This window comes from Dreissena polymorpha, chromosome 1 (genome assembly GCF_020536995.1).
Source record: "Dreissena polymorpha isolate Duluth1 chromosome 1, UMN_Dpol_1.0, whole genome shotgun sequence".
Taxonomy (NCBI): Eukaryota; Metazoa; Mollusca; class Bivalvia; order Myida; family Dreissenidae; genus Dreissena; species Dreissena polymorpha.
Window position 1 is genome coordinate 116,394,749 of NC_068355.1, and position 18,297 is coordinate 116,413,045.

At 33.1% G+C, this 18,297-nt stretch overlaps 1 protein-coding gene across 4 annotated transcripts in view; it reads right to left on the reverse strand.

Moving 5' to 3' along the window:
• The window catches only part of LOC127846228 (inner centromere protein A-like), a 43,894-nt gene that overhangs the window by 20,758 nt on the left and 4,839 nt on the right, over positions 1-18,297 (reverse strand). For 2 of the 4 annotated variants that reach the window (XR_008033456.1, XM_052377400.1), the window contains exon 2: positions 10,238-10,308. The exons of the other annotated variants lie outside the window; for them this stretch is intronic. The gene's annotated coding sequence lies outside the window, so the exon portion shown is untranslated. The remainder of the gene's footprint in view (positions 1-10,237; positions 10,309-18,297) is intronic. 4 annotated transcript variants of the gene reach the window in all.

Consider the following 18,297-nt stretch of genomic DNA (forward strand, 5'->3'; position numbering starts at 1 on the left):
CTGTTTCTCAAGGCTCCAGCCAGATTGGAAATTACTTGATTTTGATTCAAATGTTGAAATGAAATCTTCACCAAATAATTAGCATAAATAAATTACATAGATGTGTCAGCCTTGTTAATTCTGACGTTGTCATTTTAATCCACAGTAATGGAAATTTTAATCATTCAATGCATAGATAAACATAATTAAGTTTAATCCTTAAAAACATTAAGTTAACGCCATGTGTGGTCAGCGACTAGCTCCAGGTCAGCGCGCACATCCATGCAGTCTCAGGTTGAAGGTAACCCTGTCCACTTATGAGACCTCAAAATATAGTTTTAACAAGGCTATTGTCAAGCAATATGGTCCCCTACCGGCTCCAAAATTTGTAAGAAATTCCACCATTTTCAGAATTTTTTTTTTTGGGTTGCCATAGCAACCACAATTTTTGACATAGGAACAAAATGAAATGACGTGCATAATGTCCATATTGCCATCTATCCATGTTGCAAGTTTCATGAAAAAATATTAAGAACTTAAAGTTATCACAGGATCCAGAAAACCACCATTTTCAGCAGTATTTCTAGTCCATTTGTTGCCATAGCAACCACAATTTTTGACGTAGGAACAAAATGAAATGACGTGCATAATGTCCATATTGCCATCTATCCATGTTTCAAGTTTCATGAAAAATTATTAAGAACTTTAAGTAATCGCAGGATCCAGAAAAGTGTGACAGACAGACTCACAGACAGACAGACGGACACACAGAGCGCAAACCATAAGTCCCCTCCGGTGAAACTGGTAGGGGACAATAATAAGCAGAGTACATATTTCCTTACAAGATTGCAACATTAAGTGGGCTGGTCAGGAGGTATGCTGGCCTTGCAAACATATTGGCCTGATACATATTTTCTCATAACACAGCTCAAATGCAATCAATGTATAACCCTTTATCACTTAGAATCATATTTTGATGCAATTGTAGTCCTTCAGAAAGTTACATTTATTTAAATACCTTTGTTACTTAATTCAAGTTGTAAAGGCTTCATTTCAAATCTTTAGTTACTGATGAGCAGCAAACAGCATAAAACCTCAGAACAGACTGTAATTTACTTGCAGGCTGTTCTGGTTTTATGCTGGTTGCAAAAGCCGTTTTCACTTTCATTCGTTTGGGGGAAAGGATAAATATTCACAGTGATCAATCTACATGTGTACTCAAAGATTCCATAATATAAACGTTATAAACCATATGAAGCGTCCCCAGCACTCAGAAACAATTACTAACTAGTAATAGTGTATCACCTGTTTCAATGAATTAAATCCGATTTTAACAATGACTTTTTCTTAAGCACTGCTTAAATAAATCCACAAACATTCTAGTCACTGGCATGAAATGCTTTTGTAACAGCAAACATGCACCAATCTTCAGGGTTATGGCAGAGCTAAAACACGTTCCCCAAATGACACACTATAATGGTCACCGATTGGTTTGCAATTACAAGCAGGTTACTTCTCCAATCTTGCCTCAACTCAGCTGCATGCCACCTCCTAGTATTATTCAATTTCATATTAACTCACCCATGACTGAAAATGTAATTCCTCCATCCTTACATAGAATAATTTACACTTTAATAAAATAAGCTGTCAACATGTAAACCTGATCAGTTTCACAATAGAACTTCATTTGTGGGCCTTTACAAGTTTGTATATATTTCAGAACAAAAATGTTAAATATGATTTGTAATTATGATACAGATGGTAAAAACTTTGACAAAAAACACACACCAGGTTTAAAACTGTCATTTATATGTATCACAACGGCAATCTTAATAAAGTTATTTCACAGGATGCAAATTAGATTCTTGAAACTGATAAGTCCCTAATTAGACAGTTACTGAAAACTTCATGTTTTATCAAAGGAAGACTGTTTATATTGCCCCAAGGCTATTAAAAAACTGACAGCAATGGCCGATTATGCAGTATTATGCCTGACAGGCTTAAAATGTGAAAGTATTTGTCCACAAGTATTTCTTAACTACTTATCTGATCAATAATTCATTAATGTGTCTTCTGAATTTGATCGTAAGCAATTAATAATCAATACAATTTCGTATAATCAATCTAATATTAAAGGGACTCAAAGATAGGTGAAATGAATATTGTCTAAATAATTGTCACATATTCAAAAAAGAATTTATGAATTATGTTTAAACAAGCAAAATAACGTGATTTACTAAGAAAAATGTTGAAGATATTGGTTCATTTATGGCTAATCATCATTTGAATTAAAGTTAAAAGAGTTTGTAACACTTGATCTGGATGCATAAATAGTTAAGAGTGGCACGGACATTTATGAAAAAGTTATATAAATATTTTCAAAATTATTATAAAGAAATTATTTAATTCTTAGGTTTACATGGCTATGTAGGTGAACTTAATATGATGAAAGCAAATGATCTAAACAATAAACGTCTAGACATATTAAAAAAATTTACAGTTATTTTCATGTAAAAATAAAACAAATGGAATTCTGGAAATTTGAACACTTCCATTCCACTTTTTACATTACTGAAAACAGGCTATGGAATGTGTGTAAGTACTTAACAATTTAACATTTTGAACATTAACAGTCTCAACCAACTTAACTAGTTTAGAAAGTTCAATTCAAGTTCAACACATTGTCTGATCAGGGAAATTATAAGTGTCTGTAGAAAGGTTCATACTGAAGTCTTACCTTGACAATCAAGGCCAGATTTAAGATTTTTAAGGCAAAATTTTGAAATGAAGTAGGAGAAGAAAACAAAACAAACAGTTTCTGTGACGTTTGGTCACAACATTTATCAAATGTTAACACTTTAAAATAAGTATGTGAACAAGACCACGTGACTGGCATTCGCTAATTAACTTAATATAACCCCTGATAACAGGACGACTAAAATGCAGTTAATGTAGTTTTTCTACTTCAACATATTAACTATTTTATGACCAGATTTAAAATGTATTTTGTTTGCTTACTGTATACCTGTGTGTACTTATAAGTTTAACATCTTGAAACAGATGATTTTAATTACATAAAACAAAGAAATAACTATTCACAACTAAAAACAGTTTTACCAAAACTTTCCAAATTACTTAAGTGTTCTAACAATTATTGCCTGATTCACTCCTCAGTAGTGGGTGAGGTAATGGCTGTGTGAGTCAAATAAGTTATGTGTGTCCAAAATTCTTGCCAAACAATAGATGTTTAAGTTTTATTTGCAGAAATGCCTCTTGCACCATTTGCTTTTATGCTTTACCTTATATTTTTACTGCCTATGACATTTAATTATGATTTTCTTGTTTAAAACTTGCATTGACATTAAACGCATAACAGAAAAAAGTTACTGACAAATGAGTTTTTAATGTTTGAAAAGATTTGTTAAGGTTCAAAAAGGTTACAGTGAGTTTAAACAAACTTCTAATTCCACTCTACTAGTGGTAGACATTAATAATTATGCTTTAATATGCTAAAAGTTGCAACAAGATTTAAAAAAAAAAAATATTGTTTAAAAGTTATATGCGTATATATTTCATACAGTGGAATGCAGTGTTGGTTATCATTTATTTACTATGAAAGAGGGGGGGGGGGGGGGGGCATCTATCTACTTTGACCAATTTTAAATGATAAAACACTGACCACAATTATGAATATTGATGCACCCATAATGATTCCCTGGATGACCATGTTTTGATATAAAAACAAGAGATGTGTTTGTCAGAAACACAATGCCCCCTATTGCGCCGCTTTGAAGTAAATTTTAAAATATCATTTGACACTTTTAAAAATTATCTCCCTTTAAAAGCTTATTACTTCCTTTGGATTGTATTTTTTGACTTTTGACTTTGAAGGGTGACCTTGACCTTTCACCACTCAAAATGTGCAGCTCCGTGAGATACACATGCATGCCAAATATCAAGTTGCTATCTTCAATATTGCAAAAGTTACGGCAAATGTTAAAGTATTCTGACGGACTTACAGACGGACAGACAGTTCAAATGCTATATGCCACCCTACCGGGGGCATAAATATATTAAATAATGACAATTTATTGATACCAACAAGAGATGTGTTTGTCAGAAACATAATGCCCCCTATTGCGCCGCTTTGAAATAAAATGTCAATATATCATTTGGCAGGTTTAGAAATTATCTCCCTTTTAAAGCTTATTACTTCCCTTGGATTGTATTTTTTGACGTTTAACCTTGAAGGCTGACCTTGACCTTTCACCACTCAAAATGTGCAGCTCCATGAGATACACATGCATGCCAACTATCAAGTTGCTTAAATTAATCTTCAATATTGCAAAAGTTATGGCCAATGTTAAAGTTCCCAGACGGACGGACAGACTGACGGACGGACGGACAGTTCAAATGCTATGTGCCACCCTATTGGGGGCATAAAAACCATGTTATTTTTACCTATTATATAAATAATGAAATTCAAATAATGAAAGTGAAATGTCACTTTACCATGGGAAGAAACCAGGTGATTGCATACGTACATTTGAAAATATGAATAAATAGGCATTTGTAAATCAAGCACCAGTTTGTTTGAAGTTGAGCCAAAATCTTTACCTATTTAATCAAACATGAAATGTTTGCAAATCATATTTCTTTCAAACAAATTTACCTAAAACCAGGTATAAATTTAATCCTACAGTATCGGTGTGTATGTAGACAAATGCATACACAGGCCTCTTAAGATCGAATTAAAATTCCTGTATAAATATTTGTAGATTCAAACACACCTTTTCAAGAAGCATTCAAAGTACTTGGTGGTACAATTGTATTTGTATATCTTCCGTATTTTATTGAGTACTTTATTGATTCATGCCTACTGCAGTCATTCACAAGGAACAATTTATAATTTTGAATAGTCAGTTTGATCCTTTAAATATTTAATTGCGCTCTTTACTTTGCATGACAATTATAATAATTGTATATTATATAATGTCATGTTTATATTTTGTGGATTTTTTAGTTTACAAAACAAACATTCTACAATAATCATTTTTCATGAAAATCACTCAGTCACAAAACCATCCATCTAAAGTAAATGACAAAGGCTAATCTGAGTTAAAATCTTGCACAAATTCAACAATCCAATCAGATTCATGTGTAACCATAAATCTGTTGACAGTTATATGCTTTCTATTAATGTTTGGAGCTCTCTTGAGACCAGTATAAGCCGCCTCATGCGAACATGGGTCTTACGCAATGTTCATCCAGCATAGTTCCAGACCAGCCTGAGTAATTGAACAGTCTGGTCAAGAACCATGCTTTCTGCTATAAAGTCAATTAATATACCCGGTACTGACAGGGGAGCTAATCTGACCTGGCTGCTTTTATGCCAACTCTTGGCCAGAGCTACGCCTGTTAAGACGTTTTTTTTTTAATTTTGTTATTATCATTCTGTTCTTGTTGAATTAATATTAAATGCAATCATAGTGACATGTTATACTTTTTTTTATCAATATGTGTAGCATAATCGAAAAAAACATTATTTATGACAAGGCAAATGAACAAGTACATTAAAAAAGTATTCTGGCCATTTTGTTTTAATTTATTTCCTAATACATAATAATGTTCACTTTGATAAAATTATGGAAACATTAAATTTTGATTTGATTTTACAAACAATCATATAATACATGTATTTGTGGATTTTATTTCAATACCACTATTTACTTGTCTACCATTTCAGTGAGTCACTTATTAAATTCCAATATTAAATTCTTACTCTGTGTATAGGTACATTTTTGACAATGACTATTTTGAAACAACACAAAAGAACCATCCACCCATGTGAAAATAGCATGGTACATTGTAATACAGTATTTATTTAAACAAGGTTATGATAACAATAAATAACTGTCACATATGTTGCATTTAAGGGAAATAGCAAACTACAATTGAGAACAATTGCACCTTTTTTCAACATGGACCAAACTGTGTTTGTCCATATACAATGTACCCTTCACAGACTTGAACAGATTTTATAATCATCATTCTGACCCACTTTTTACATCAATTACATTCCATATTCATGAAGAATAAGCGTGGCTGGAACTAACATTGACTTTTTGAATCACATGTGTACATGTAACTCGATCTCAACAATCAGATTTCTTTCATGCGTATATTTCATCATAATTAAAAAGAAATATTGAGATAGGAAATGTTAAACATACTTTGTATTTTTCAAACAACAATAAGAAACAAATTTTTTTTTTTAACTCATTCAGAGTCACTGAGCTTTTAAACCCATTTATGCCTAGTGGACTCTCCCATCCTTCTATATGTTGGATCAATTTATTTCCAAAATAAGGGATGTCTAGTATATTTATTTCTATATATAGTATACCGTATATGTCCTTACTGACGCGCACTGCACGTGTTTTTCAAGACCCCTGCGCGTTAAATACGAACCACTATTACCTGTTCCTCACATTTGAACAGTGTAACATTTTTATTACCTGCCGCTCACAACATTGACCATTGTTTAATCCAAACGTATGACATTTCTGCTGCAGACCCGCTACATCGCGATGTCCAATTTAACGCAAATGCCCGTGGATCCCATTTTATTTTTCATCGACTTAAATATTTCCCCATTGAGTCTGAGACGCTCACCATTAAATCCAGTTTGACCCAGTAATTTGTGCCTTCACTGCGTCTAGTTGATAAGCATTTATAGTGTGACAAACAATACACCAGAACGCTCAATACCATTCAGTTGGCGTCATAGGCGTAAAGTGCACATGCAACCCATGACAACGTCCTTTCACTGTTGCCTAGCACCCGAGTTACACGCAGTCCTCGAGGACTATACATCGACAAAATGTATAATCAATAATGAACAATGTAAATGGTAATTGCTTAACAGAAACAGCGTACTCGTTCCGTTTTGTTTTAAGAAATCAAATGCATAATTATTGTATGCGATCACGATCATCAAGTGGATGACGAGGAGCTGGATGTTGAAACAGACTATGATAGTTTTGGTCATTAGACCAATATCATTTGTTTGTCTGTAATGAAAGAAGAAACAAGACTATTGCCAAGCAATAAAGTCCCCTACCGGCTCCACAATTGTCAGAAATTCCACCATTTTCAGAATTGTTGTTGTTGCCATAGCTACCAGAGTTTTTTACGTAGAAACAAAATGAAATGACGTGCATAATGTCCATATTTCCATCTATCCATGTTTTAAGTTTCAGGAAAAAAAATTAAGAACTTTAAAAGTTATCCAATATCCAGAAAACCACCATTTTCAGCGGTATTTCTAGTCTATTTGTTGCCATAGCAACCAGAATTTTTGACGTAGGAACAAAATGAAATAACGTGCATAATGTCCATATTGCCATCTATCCATGTTTTCAAGTTTCATGAAAAATATTAAGAACTTTTAAAGTTATCGCAGGATCTTGAAAAGTGTGACTGACTGACAGACGGAGCGCAAACCATAAGTCTCCTCTGGTGAAACCGGTTGGGGACAATAAAACGAGTCTCTATCTCTATGATTAATCACTCACCTGTGCTGATGACAATAATTATTATTATTGTTGGTTTGTAATCTACGTAGTATACTCGCACGGTAGCTTTTTACGATGTCACCGTGTTGCAAACAAAATGGCTGCAAAAACAGTGTTTTCAGATGTTATGTGCCACTCTTCAATTACAGGCTACATAAATCTTATCTTATGGTTCCGATAAAGTCTGATGAACTCTAGATATGATGGCCTGTGCGTCTATAAGGGCATGAGAGTCAATGAGGGCATATACGGTATTTCTAACAGAAATTCCTGTTAGCAAACAGCGCAGACCCTGATGAGATGCCGCATCCTTTTTTCTAGACGCTAGGCATAAATGGTTTAAATATTAATATTATATAAACACACAGGTTGTTCAAGTAGATTTCATTTTTAAATTTCCATTTATTAAATTCCTTACCTGTTAAGGAATCTTTGAGATTTAATATAAGTATGTGAGATATATCCCAAAAATACACAAACTTTGGACTTTTGAAAATTCCTATCTGTTTTATAATATCCAAGCAAAACTAACAACATGATAAATGAACTACAAAATCCATTCGCATTATAAGTAGTGGATTAGAGCATTTCAATACAATTCTGAGTGTGTTTTTTCATCAATACTTGGGGAAAAGGCTGGGACATTTAATTTTGGAAATGATAAATAACTAAGTTTGAGAAATCTGTACTAGAATTTTTTAGTTAACATAAATACCACAAAATTGAGAATAAAGTGTTTTCAGTATTTTATATTGATATGAATCAAAGCGCTGAAGGTACTGAATTTGTTCGCTGTTGTTTAATCTTAGACGCAACCCAGTTTTCAAAATTATGTTATAGCTTTTTATATCACAAGTTTGAAATGACCACAACCGATTCAAATTTATAAAGAGTGTGTCTTAGAGCACAGGTTGAGATGTGGTTTTTTTCAAATCATTGATACAGCTAATCAGTGTGCACAGGTTAATCTTATTTGACATGCATTAAGCCCTGTTTTCCCTGAAAGCAGCCAATATGTACAGATTTCAATGATAAACACTAGACTGCATGGCAAACGTTGTCTTACAAGCTGTTAAATACTTTTGAATACATACACACTTAATGTAGTGTACCAGTGGGAACTATAAACAGGCAGATGCAGTGGTTAGAGCATTTTAGCATTTGTCGTCTGCTTAATTTTACTGCAGTTATCCACACAGGCAGTCACGGGTTACGGTTCCTAGCGTAGTTAAGCCCATACTGATTTGCAAAATTGCCTCTACATTATTTGTGATTTAACGCTCACAAATAAAAACCTTGAAACCCTAAAAAAATATATGCTTTTTGATAATGTAATGGAATGAGCAAAAATCGATACACAAAAACAAGGTCCTTGAAAATGTCGTTAAGAAGTTTTCCATTTAAAATTAAATTGAAAGAGCCTACATTTAGAGCTCTTGCAATAAGAAGTGTTCAATCCAGGGCTCGAAATTAACACTCGCACACTCGCAAAATGCGAGTGAAAAATACCGATTGCGAGTTAAGTTTTAAGCCACTAGTAATTTTTTGCGAGTAAAGAAATAGTGAAAAAAAAAGTAATATTGCTAAATGCGTTCGACGTCCTGAACGCTAAACCATAGGTCATAGAACGTCCTAATATCCGTATGCGGAAGTGCGCACCTTGTATATAGACTAGTATACTTATAGTACAGATACGAGGATGGTATTGGTACAAAGAACGTTAAACAGTCGACTAATTCACACGTGTTCATTGAACTTGAACAGACATGGCGTCGAAGCGAAAAATAACTAGTTTCTTTTTGCCCACAGATGGAAATAACAATACCAAAGATAAAGCAAAGTTAACTGTTGAATTAAAAAAAACGAAATTAAATTATGTTTCCAGCAAAATTTGCGAGAATGTTTTTGATTTTGCGAGTTGGTATTAAAGCTGCTCGCAATGTTTTGCAAGTAGAATAAAAAGTTAAATTCGAGCCCTGCAATCAACAACAAAATGACTCATACATAGTTAAACCTACAGTTGTACTTATGTTATATCATGGTCTACTTTTTCTGATTGTATACTGCCAACTATGGACTTAAAACGATCAAACTTAACAATAGGCTTTCAACAATGAGAATTAAGATTGGTCTAAATACTCAAAAACCTTTCAACACATTATTTAAAGCTTCCAATCTGTAAAACCGCTTAAACATTGTCAGTGCGATACTATTAAAACAATAGTTAATATGCATGATTTTGTTTAATATCTTGTACATAATTTCATGTAATGGATCAAATTGCAAATTTTTGATTGTACTATTTTAAGACATACACAAGTGTGTTAACTTGATCGAGACAGTGCACACTTGTTTTCCATTAACCAATTGAAAAAATGATAATGAATTACATCATTTTACAGCAATTGAATATTTTATGATTGTTATTTCCGTTTCTGAGACTCCTTGCTAAATGATGAGACAAAATATGCACTCTAGGAATTCCAACTAATCATGTAATAATCTATCTAATTGACACATATTTTTTTACATGCTATGGAATGTTCATTCTTACACAAGATATTTCATATATAAGCATTATAAAGAGAAGCGTCTTGTCTCTCCCAAGACAATATAGTCCACATTAAGCTTCAAGGGTATATGAAATCTGATCTTAAGCAAATACATATGTAATTACCTCAGTTTACTGCGGTTGCTAAATCATGCAAGGTGATCCATACAAATGTGTTAATTAGTTTCATTCCAAAGCAACCTGAAAATAAACAAATCATACCTTAAAAAAGAAGACACACAAATTGGTAAAATGGACCAGTTGAAGTCGCAATTCCAGATATAATTTTAGATCTATAAGGCTAATTAACCCCTGCAAAAAAATCAACGAATGTTTATCAATTGTTCATGAATCTTTCATGAACATCTGAAATAATTTACTCACAACCTTGGGATGTCATGTTCAAGAAATTATTAACAAATCCAACAAAGTTCATGACCCTATGTTGAAAAAATTACAAACTGTTCATAAATCATTTCTTTAGTTTATGAACTGTTCATTAACCATTTATTAAGCTTATGAACAGTCAACTTCTTGAAATGGCTAATAAACAGTGACCATGAACTCTAAAAGTTTTCACAAACACAGTTCATTATTTCATGATTTACAAACTAAAAAGTTCATTCAAAGTAGTTCATGAACTAAAAAGGTTAGGGACTTTGTTGTTCATGAAACGACTAGTTCATTAACTCAACCAAATGTTCATGAACATTTGGTTCATTAACTTTCAACTCTTAAGAAATTGTTTCACTGTATGAGAAATGAATTCAAAAATTGTTAATGACTGGTAATTTGTTAGTATAAATTTCAATGACCAGTTATTTAACATGCTTAATTTATACCATGATTTTAAACACACAGACATCAACACCTATCATCCCTAGACAGTTGATTATATCCAGTGTTTCATTTCACTGTTCCTGATAGTCAGTTTATCCAACTGTTAATTACATTGTCTCTTATTGGTCTCCATTTCAAACTCTACAGGGAGGGAAAAAAGAATATTACTGGAATGCAAATTGGATTATTTATTAATATTTGCAAAAAAAGTCTATGCTTTTTATGACAATACCTCAGGGTTTTCTCCAAAAACATCAGAGCTAAAAACAGTATAATTCAACCTTCTAGCTATTAAAAAAAAGATAATTATTATAACAAGAGCACCACAAAACGGATGCCACACTCGGCTACGGGTGCAGTTTTGAATAAATGAAAGCTTGTCAGATTTTTTTTTTTTTTTTTAAGAGGTCACAGTGACCTTGACCTTTGACATAGTGACCTCAAAATACGTGTGGCGTGTAGAACTCATCAAGGTGCATCACCATATGAAGTTTCAAAGTTGTAGGTGGAAGCACTTTTATTTTAGAGCCAATTTTAAGGTTTTAGCACGACGCGGATGTCAGACGGTGGATGACGAGCTGGCTATGACAATACTTCGGGTTTTCTCCAAAAACGCCGAGCTAATAATCATTATAGATGTAATAATTTATCATCATTGTCATCATCATTTTATCACAATTTCATGACCATCATCACAATTGCAAATATCATTATATATCTTGAACACCTTCATGAACTTCTTCTTTAATATTTTCATTGAACTTGTTCATGGGCATTTCTTGAATTCTTTTGCAGGGAAAGCAGCAAATACATTAAAAGTAACTGAATATTTTTTCATTTCAGTCCATTAATTATGAGATGACAGCATGTAGTCTCTGCAGCTCCATTAAATGTTTTAAATTAAAGATTATTTTGTAATTAGTGGGCGTGGTTGCTATGATAATACATATTCAAGTGTTTTTTACCTCCAATAACAGGCTTCTTCACTTGTCAACTCCCACACCCAGTAAAATGTCTCTTTCATCATGCATATTTCCCCCAAAATGTGTTAAAATTAATATTTTGGTAATTCCCTTCCTCTGTACATATGACACCCCAAACTTAAAATAGTTTGAGCGTCTTGCCAGGTATCTTGCTTTAAGCCAAAAACTCGGAGTTTTTAGATGGTCGCTTAGCGACCGTCTAAGGTGGTTAGTCTAAAATTCAGGTCGATACGCCTTAGCTACTAGTAGCCCAATACCCGCTTACTATGCGTATCCGCGCGAGAAAGAGTTGTATAATTTATGCAAGAGGTTTGAGCTCTCCAATTATATTCATTCACAAATGGGAACATGATATTAATATCGTGTTAAATGCAATAGTTTCAAACGGTGCTTTTATAGAAAAGAATCAATAAACAATGATCGTATTGTACGTGTCGCGGAGGAGATTGTTTATGAATGAATAAAATAGTCCACTTTCTGCAGCGTCTTCATGACGTAGTATTTTTGCACAGTCCATTCCTGATATGAGGCTATTAATAGATGCGCCTGTCAATAAACAAAGGGAAGTCCACGGGCGATAACAACGCAATAGGTTACGCTCTCACATACACCTCAATGACGTATTACAGGTCGTAAATTGAGGCTATTAATAGAATTGGGAAAAAGTTAACGCTTATTTATATTCTCAATTTATAAAACATTGAACATAAGTTCAACAATAGTTTCAGCGATACGATAGACAAAAACAAAAAAATGTTTCATAATCGCTAAACCCGAATATAACAAACAATTTATAATAATAATACGAATGACCTGTTTCTTAACCTCGTTCATACTACTACAGCGGGTATTTCTGGAAAACGTTCTTTGGTTCTCAACAGATAGCGGCGATCTTTTGTATTTATGGGTGCTAGCAATGCAATAGTAGAAGGTTAGTAGAAGGTTTAGCTTGTTTATATTCACAGTTCTCAATACATAGACAGTTGTATATGAGTTCATCAATTACTACAGGCATACTATAGGCAACCTCGAAAATGCTTTATAATCGCTAAAACCGAAAACAACTTAATATATTATTTATAACAATAAATATCTTTTAAAAATGTAGTCGGCATATACGCTGACTTTGTAATATAGATTGCAAATTACTTTTCTAAATAAATAAATACAATTAAACAAAAGTTAAACTTTTGTGTTGTGTTTTTCACTTGTAAGTTGCATTTTCACCGCATGAAATGTGTGTTAGCATTGTCAAACCACACATTAGTGTGAGAAGATAAAAATATACTACGGGAGAGCACTTCATTATGTGTCCTCATATGCCTTGTTATGAGTATCTTTCTTCACTATCGAAATATATCGTACGTTGATATTTGATTTAAACGCAGTTTTCTTTCGACACATTAAAATCACACCTCAATAGCGCCGTCATGCAAAAATGGGTCTTATGCGTTTCGGCAAGAGTTTGTTAAACCCAACATGTGCTTTTGGGCAGTCAGGCCATAGGCCATGCTGTTCGCTATAAAATCCCTCAAAATGTTATGTTTCTCCTTACCAGAAGGAGAGATAGTTGAGTGGGCTATTTATATGATGGGCGCATATGGAATAAGACCCATTTTCGCATGACGAGGGTCATTACAAATCTCATTGCGAATTGAAAATGCCACATTTAAGAACAATGCTTTTTGATACAAAATTGAATTCAAAATAGCAAACTTGTTAATAATGGCAGCCTATCCACACATTAAGGAATGATTTCCAGACGTGCTGACCAAGTACGGCAAACATTGTGGTATGATAATTAAACGATTTTCTCTTATCGTGACATTATACTATTTCGCTAATGATTGTTTTCTCATCTTGGAGGCGAAAATGAAATTCTGCGAGATGGATTGTAATGCGTAATTGTAACAGGGCCACAATTTGTGTCGTTTGAGCATACAGAGAGTAGTCTGGAATTCCTAACACTGAACAGTGCTACATCCTTTGAATTGAGCACATACGCAGTAATGTAGCAAAAATTTAGAGGTATTATCTCGAATCAGCTTATTAAATATTCAAAAATATTCATGCGTGTCTGTTGGCGTTATGTAAAAGTCACTAAGATGAAAACTGAGTAAAACAGCTACGCCTAAAAGCGCATTAGTCAGCTCTATACCTATGTTTAAGTCAGCGTTGTTGACACCGTGTGAACTGCTCGGGTAACAAGTAAAGCATAAACAGCAGTGTTTATATACTTTTATTCCTCCATATACAAGATACGGAGATTATTGTATATTTTGACTTTGTATATGGTGTCAAAAATCAAAAGTTTTGTACACTGAAATTTCATTATGAATTTATATTCTTGGTGAGATAGTTATTTGATATTAGAAAAAATATTCCTTTAATATGATGGTGACTGCAAATTTTCTTTATATGAAGTTCTCATTACCATTTTTATCATACTTTCTATGCTTTCAGAACGTCCAAAAAGCATGTTGTTTATATTTTGTCTTAGTTTTTTCAATGAAATAATAAGGATGATAAAAAGTGCACACAAAACTCAACCCGTGCGCTATGACACACACTTTATAAAGTTGAATGGCATGTGTTCATTTCAAACTTGTGATTGATTTTGAAAAATGAATTGCATGTTAAATTATGCAATAGCGAACATCTTCAGTGCCTTCAGCGCTTTGATTGTTTTTGATTTCGTAAGAGGTCTTAAAGAACACTTCCAGGTATCCTACCTAGCATTTCCTGATCTCTATATCAAGCGTCAATTGATTTATTGAATAGGCTACCAAATATTATTAACTTAAAATGGAGTTCATACACATGAAGTAACATTAAAACTGTTTTTTAAATCAGGAATCGCTACTAAATATATCTTATACCCTGTCAGTCTATGAACATTGAAAACTGGGCTGAATTTCTATTATCTACATTAAATGAGTACGAAAAATTCACCAGGGACAATACAACATACGAAATTAGGGTTTCCAATTTCATACATGCCCTTATCTGCTCTTAGCGTTTTTTTAAAGCCATCGGGCTTGATTTGGTACAATTGCACAGAACAATATGCCAGACTTGTGTGAAACCATTAAACAGGATAAGGTTTCAAGATATTTCAATCCCTTTTAGTATATAAAGTACAATGTGTGGAGATAATTGTTGTAGAAGTACAATACCTAAACAGCATTGTGGGACAGGTAAATAACAAAAAAGGCATTTTGCTCAAGGTTCAGATATACTCCATGGTACACATTTCTAAACACATCAGTTTTGGCACAAACGGTTGAAGAAATAAACAATGAGATAAAAATTAAATGGTATCTTGTCATCAATTGTCATAAAAATTGACAAGCGCGTTAAATGCATCAAATACAAAAGCAATTATTTTTGTCCTACGTACATTTAAGCTTCTGTTTAACTGAAAGAACATTATGGTAGATAACAGAATTACTCAAGTACAGTATATTAGATAACTTGAAGTCAAGTACAGTATATTAGATAACTTGAAGTCAAGTACAGTATATTAGATAACTAAGTCAATAAACATCAAAGATCTACCCAAATATCAGTTTTTACTCATTTTTTTCCATATTTTGTATTAAGCACATTGTACTTTTTTATGTTCTTCGATACATGTTTGAATAAATATCGTTCAATTAAATGCATGTGTTTTAAATAATTTCATGCAATTAATGCAATGAGCAAGCAAGAACATTATGCTGACATTTTTCAAACAGCTAAAAATGACCATACTCAGTCTCAGTTATATTTAAATGTTGTGAAAACAAATGAAAAAATAACACATACCTTGCAGTAATATTAACAAGAAATATCTTTTAAAAAGATATACGGCGTTGATAGTTCAATGAATGAGATCAAGGATAGCGAATGTCTTTTTTCTGTGCAGTTCTTAGCTGCATCACACGCAGTACGGGATGTTACGCGGAGTTTTCGCGGCTTATTTTACATTATTACATATTGCTGGTCATAAACCTATAGATACAAAATAGAAAACCAAAAGAAGAATGGAAGTGAAATTAAAACATACGAGTCAACCGGTCACACGCGAAATATCCGTATTTATAGGCGCGTTCTTCGAACAAACCTGTTTTAGTGGTTTGTCGGGTATTGCTATTTGATTCGATTATTAACAGCTAGTATTGATAATCATTGCGCTCATGCTTAATACATTGGTCAATATGGTGGAATAATTATTTTTAAATTAATCAAAAATAATATTTATCATTGTATTGTTGAAAACACATTAAGAATCTACATATTTCTGGTCTAAATAAAATTCCAGGTCACCTAGTTCACGGATAGCGTATTTATTATATAACTGATTATTTTACTGGCCGCGAACTCCGGTGATGACCTGTATATAAACTCTGACATTCATACACTGGCCGCGAATTGACCCGATACCTCGCGGGTTGAAATGCAATGTATTAAAGTGAGGCCTCGCTTCCACTGCTCTTTATACTTTTACATTTTAACATGTTGACAAGAATATGGAAGTAAGTACTAAATATGAAAACATAGCCTTTAAGTATAAACGCGTTGCGCTAGTAATTCTCTGAAAATATAAGGTGCCTGCACAAACTGTATTGATGTCGAGAATTGAGTGTAAAACTGTTCTATCTATTAAGCCTTTTCATTAGAAATAAAATTGTTTCATGCAGTAAAACAGTGTTACAAAGACGCGGATATGTTTCCAATGTTCTGGTGGTAATATTACTCAAATCAGCCAATCGAATAAATGAAGTATATTCATTCGTACCTGGCCGCGGGAAATTTTATTTGAATTTTATTGGACACTTACAAAGGTCAGGTAAGGTGAAAAGCTGGCTTAATACAGCTTACGCCGAAAAAACTAATTAATTTGGTACGTGGCTTCTGATGTCTTGTACAGGAGATGTTAAAGCCCTCGCCAAAAATGCAAACAAGTGTACCGTACCTGTCACATGGAACATGAAACATCACTCATTGCCAATTAATTAAAGAACTTATAAAATGCTAATGATGTCCATGATGTTGATATGACAGTCGCAGCATGTAGCCTGACTGAACAGGACAATGCAACACAAGATTGATGGAAGGGTAGGATATTGGCCTGTTGACAGGGTGTGTAGCAACCTGCCAGTTTACATGCAGATGGTATTGTTATGTAGGACAATTAAGTACTAGCTAACATAGGGTTTGCAAGTTTGTCATTACAGGTATGGTAAAGACGAAATAATAATTCTACGATGTTTTCTGTCTAAAAAATAACATCATTCTATTGACAAAAAATCCATTTAAAAAATGTAAACAATCTTACATTTTTAATACTCAGTATAAACTAGATTTTTTTTTAAAACCTTAAGGACCATGATGCATAGCCCTTCATAATTCTTAAAGGGACCTCTTCATGTTTTGGTAAATTGAAAAACTAAAAACATTGTTTCAAATTCGCAAATTTTCATAATAATTATGATATTTGTGAGGAAGCAGTAATACTGAACATTTACCATGATCTAAAATATCCATTTTATGCATCTTTTGATGATTTAAAAACCTGAAAATTATGAAGCGTTGAAACGTGAAATGATTTAATAATTTTGGAGAATTTCGTTGTTGTTTTATTTTGTGTTACTTCGAGTTGGTTATATTAACCCTTTCAGTGCGGGAACCGAATTTTAAAGGCCTTTGCAAACAGTTTGGATCCAGATGAGACGCCACAGAACGTGGCGTCTCATCTGGATCCAAACTGTTTGCTATTCTGATTGTATTCTTTGAAAAAAAATGAAGAAAATGCTTATTTTACAAATTCAGCAGAAGACATTTTAGCAGACGACAAATTTCCCAGCATGCAAAGGGTTAAGTATAAAATACAGCAATCATAGCATGAGCACGGATGGCTGAGTGGTCTAAGCATTATACTTTTACTCCAGGGGTCAGTGGTTCAAGCCCGGTTGTGGTTTACGTTTTTTTCTTTCTTTAATTTAATCTAGGTTTTTACTTTTTAGAGCTTTTTAGATCCAATGTTTAAATATATCAATGTAAAGCATGTAATGACAAACTTCAATATCTGCCAAAATCTGTGAAAAGGTCCCTATAAACTAGTGTATCTCATTTACAAATAAAAAGCATGTTCAACAGTTTTAATTTCAATGATTGATATATTGCAACCTAATCTTCACGGTTAATCTCAGTGGTTAAAAAAATATTTTATAATAAAATAAAAATATTTTTGCCAACTTAAGTTCAAATATTAAAATATCAAAACACTTAAAACTCAAAGGTTGGGTAATAAATTGATACAATTTTAACATAAAATGCATGAACAATTTTATGATATTTGAAACTCTGTAAGGGATGAGAGCTG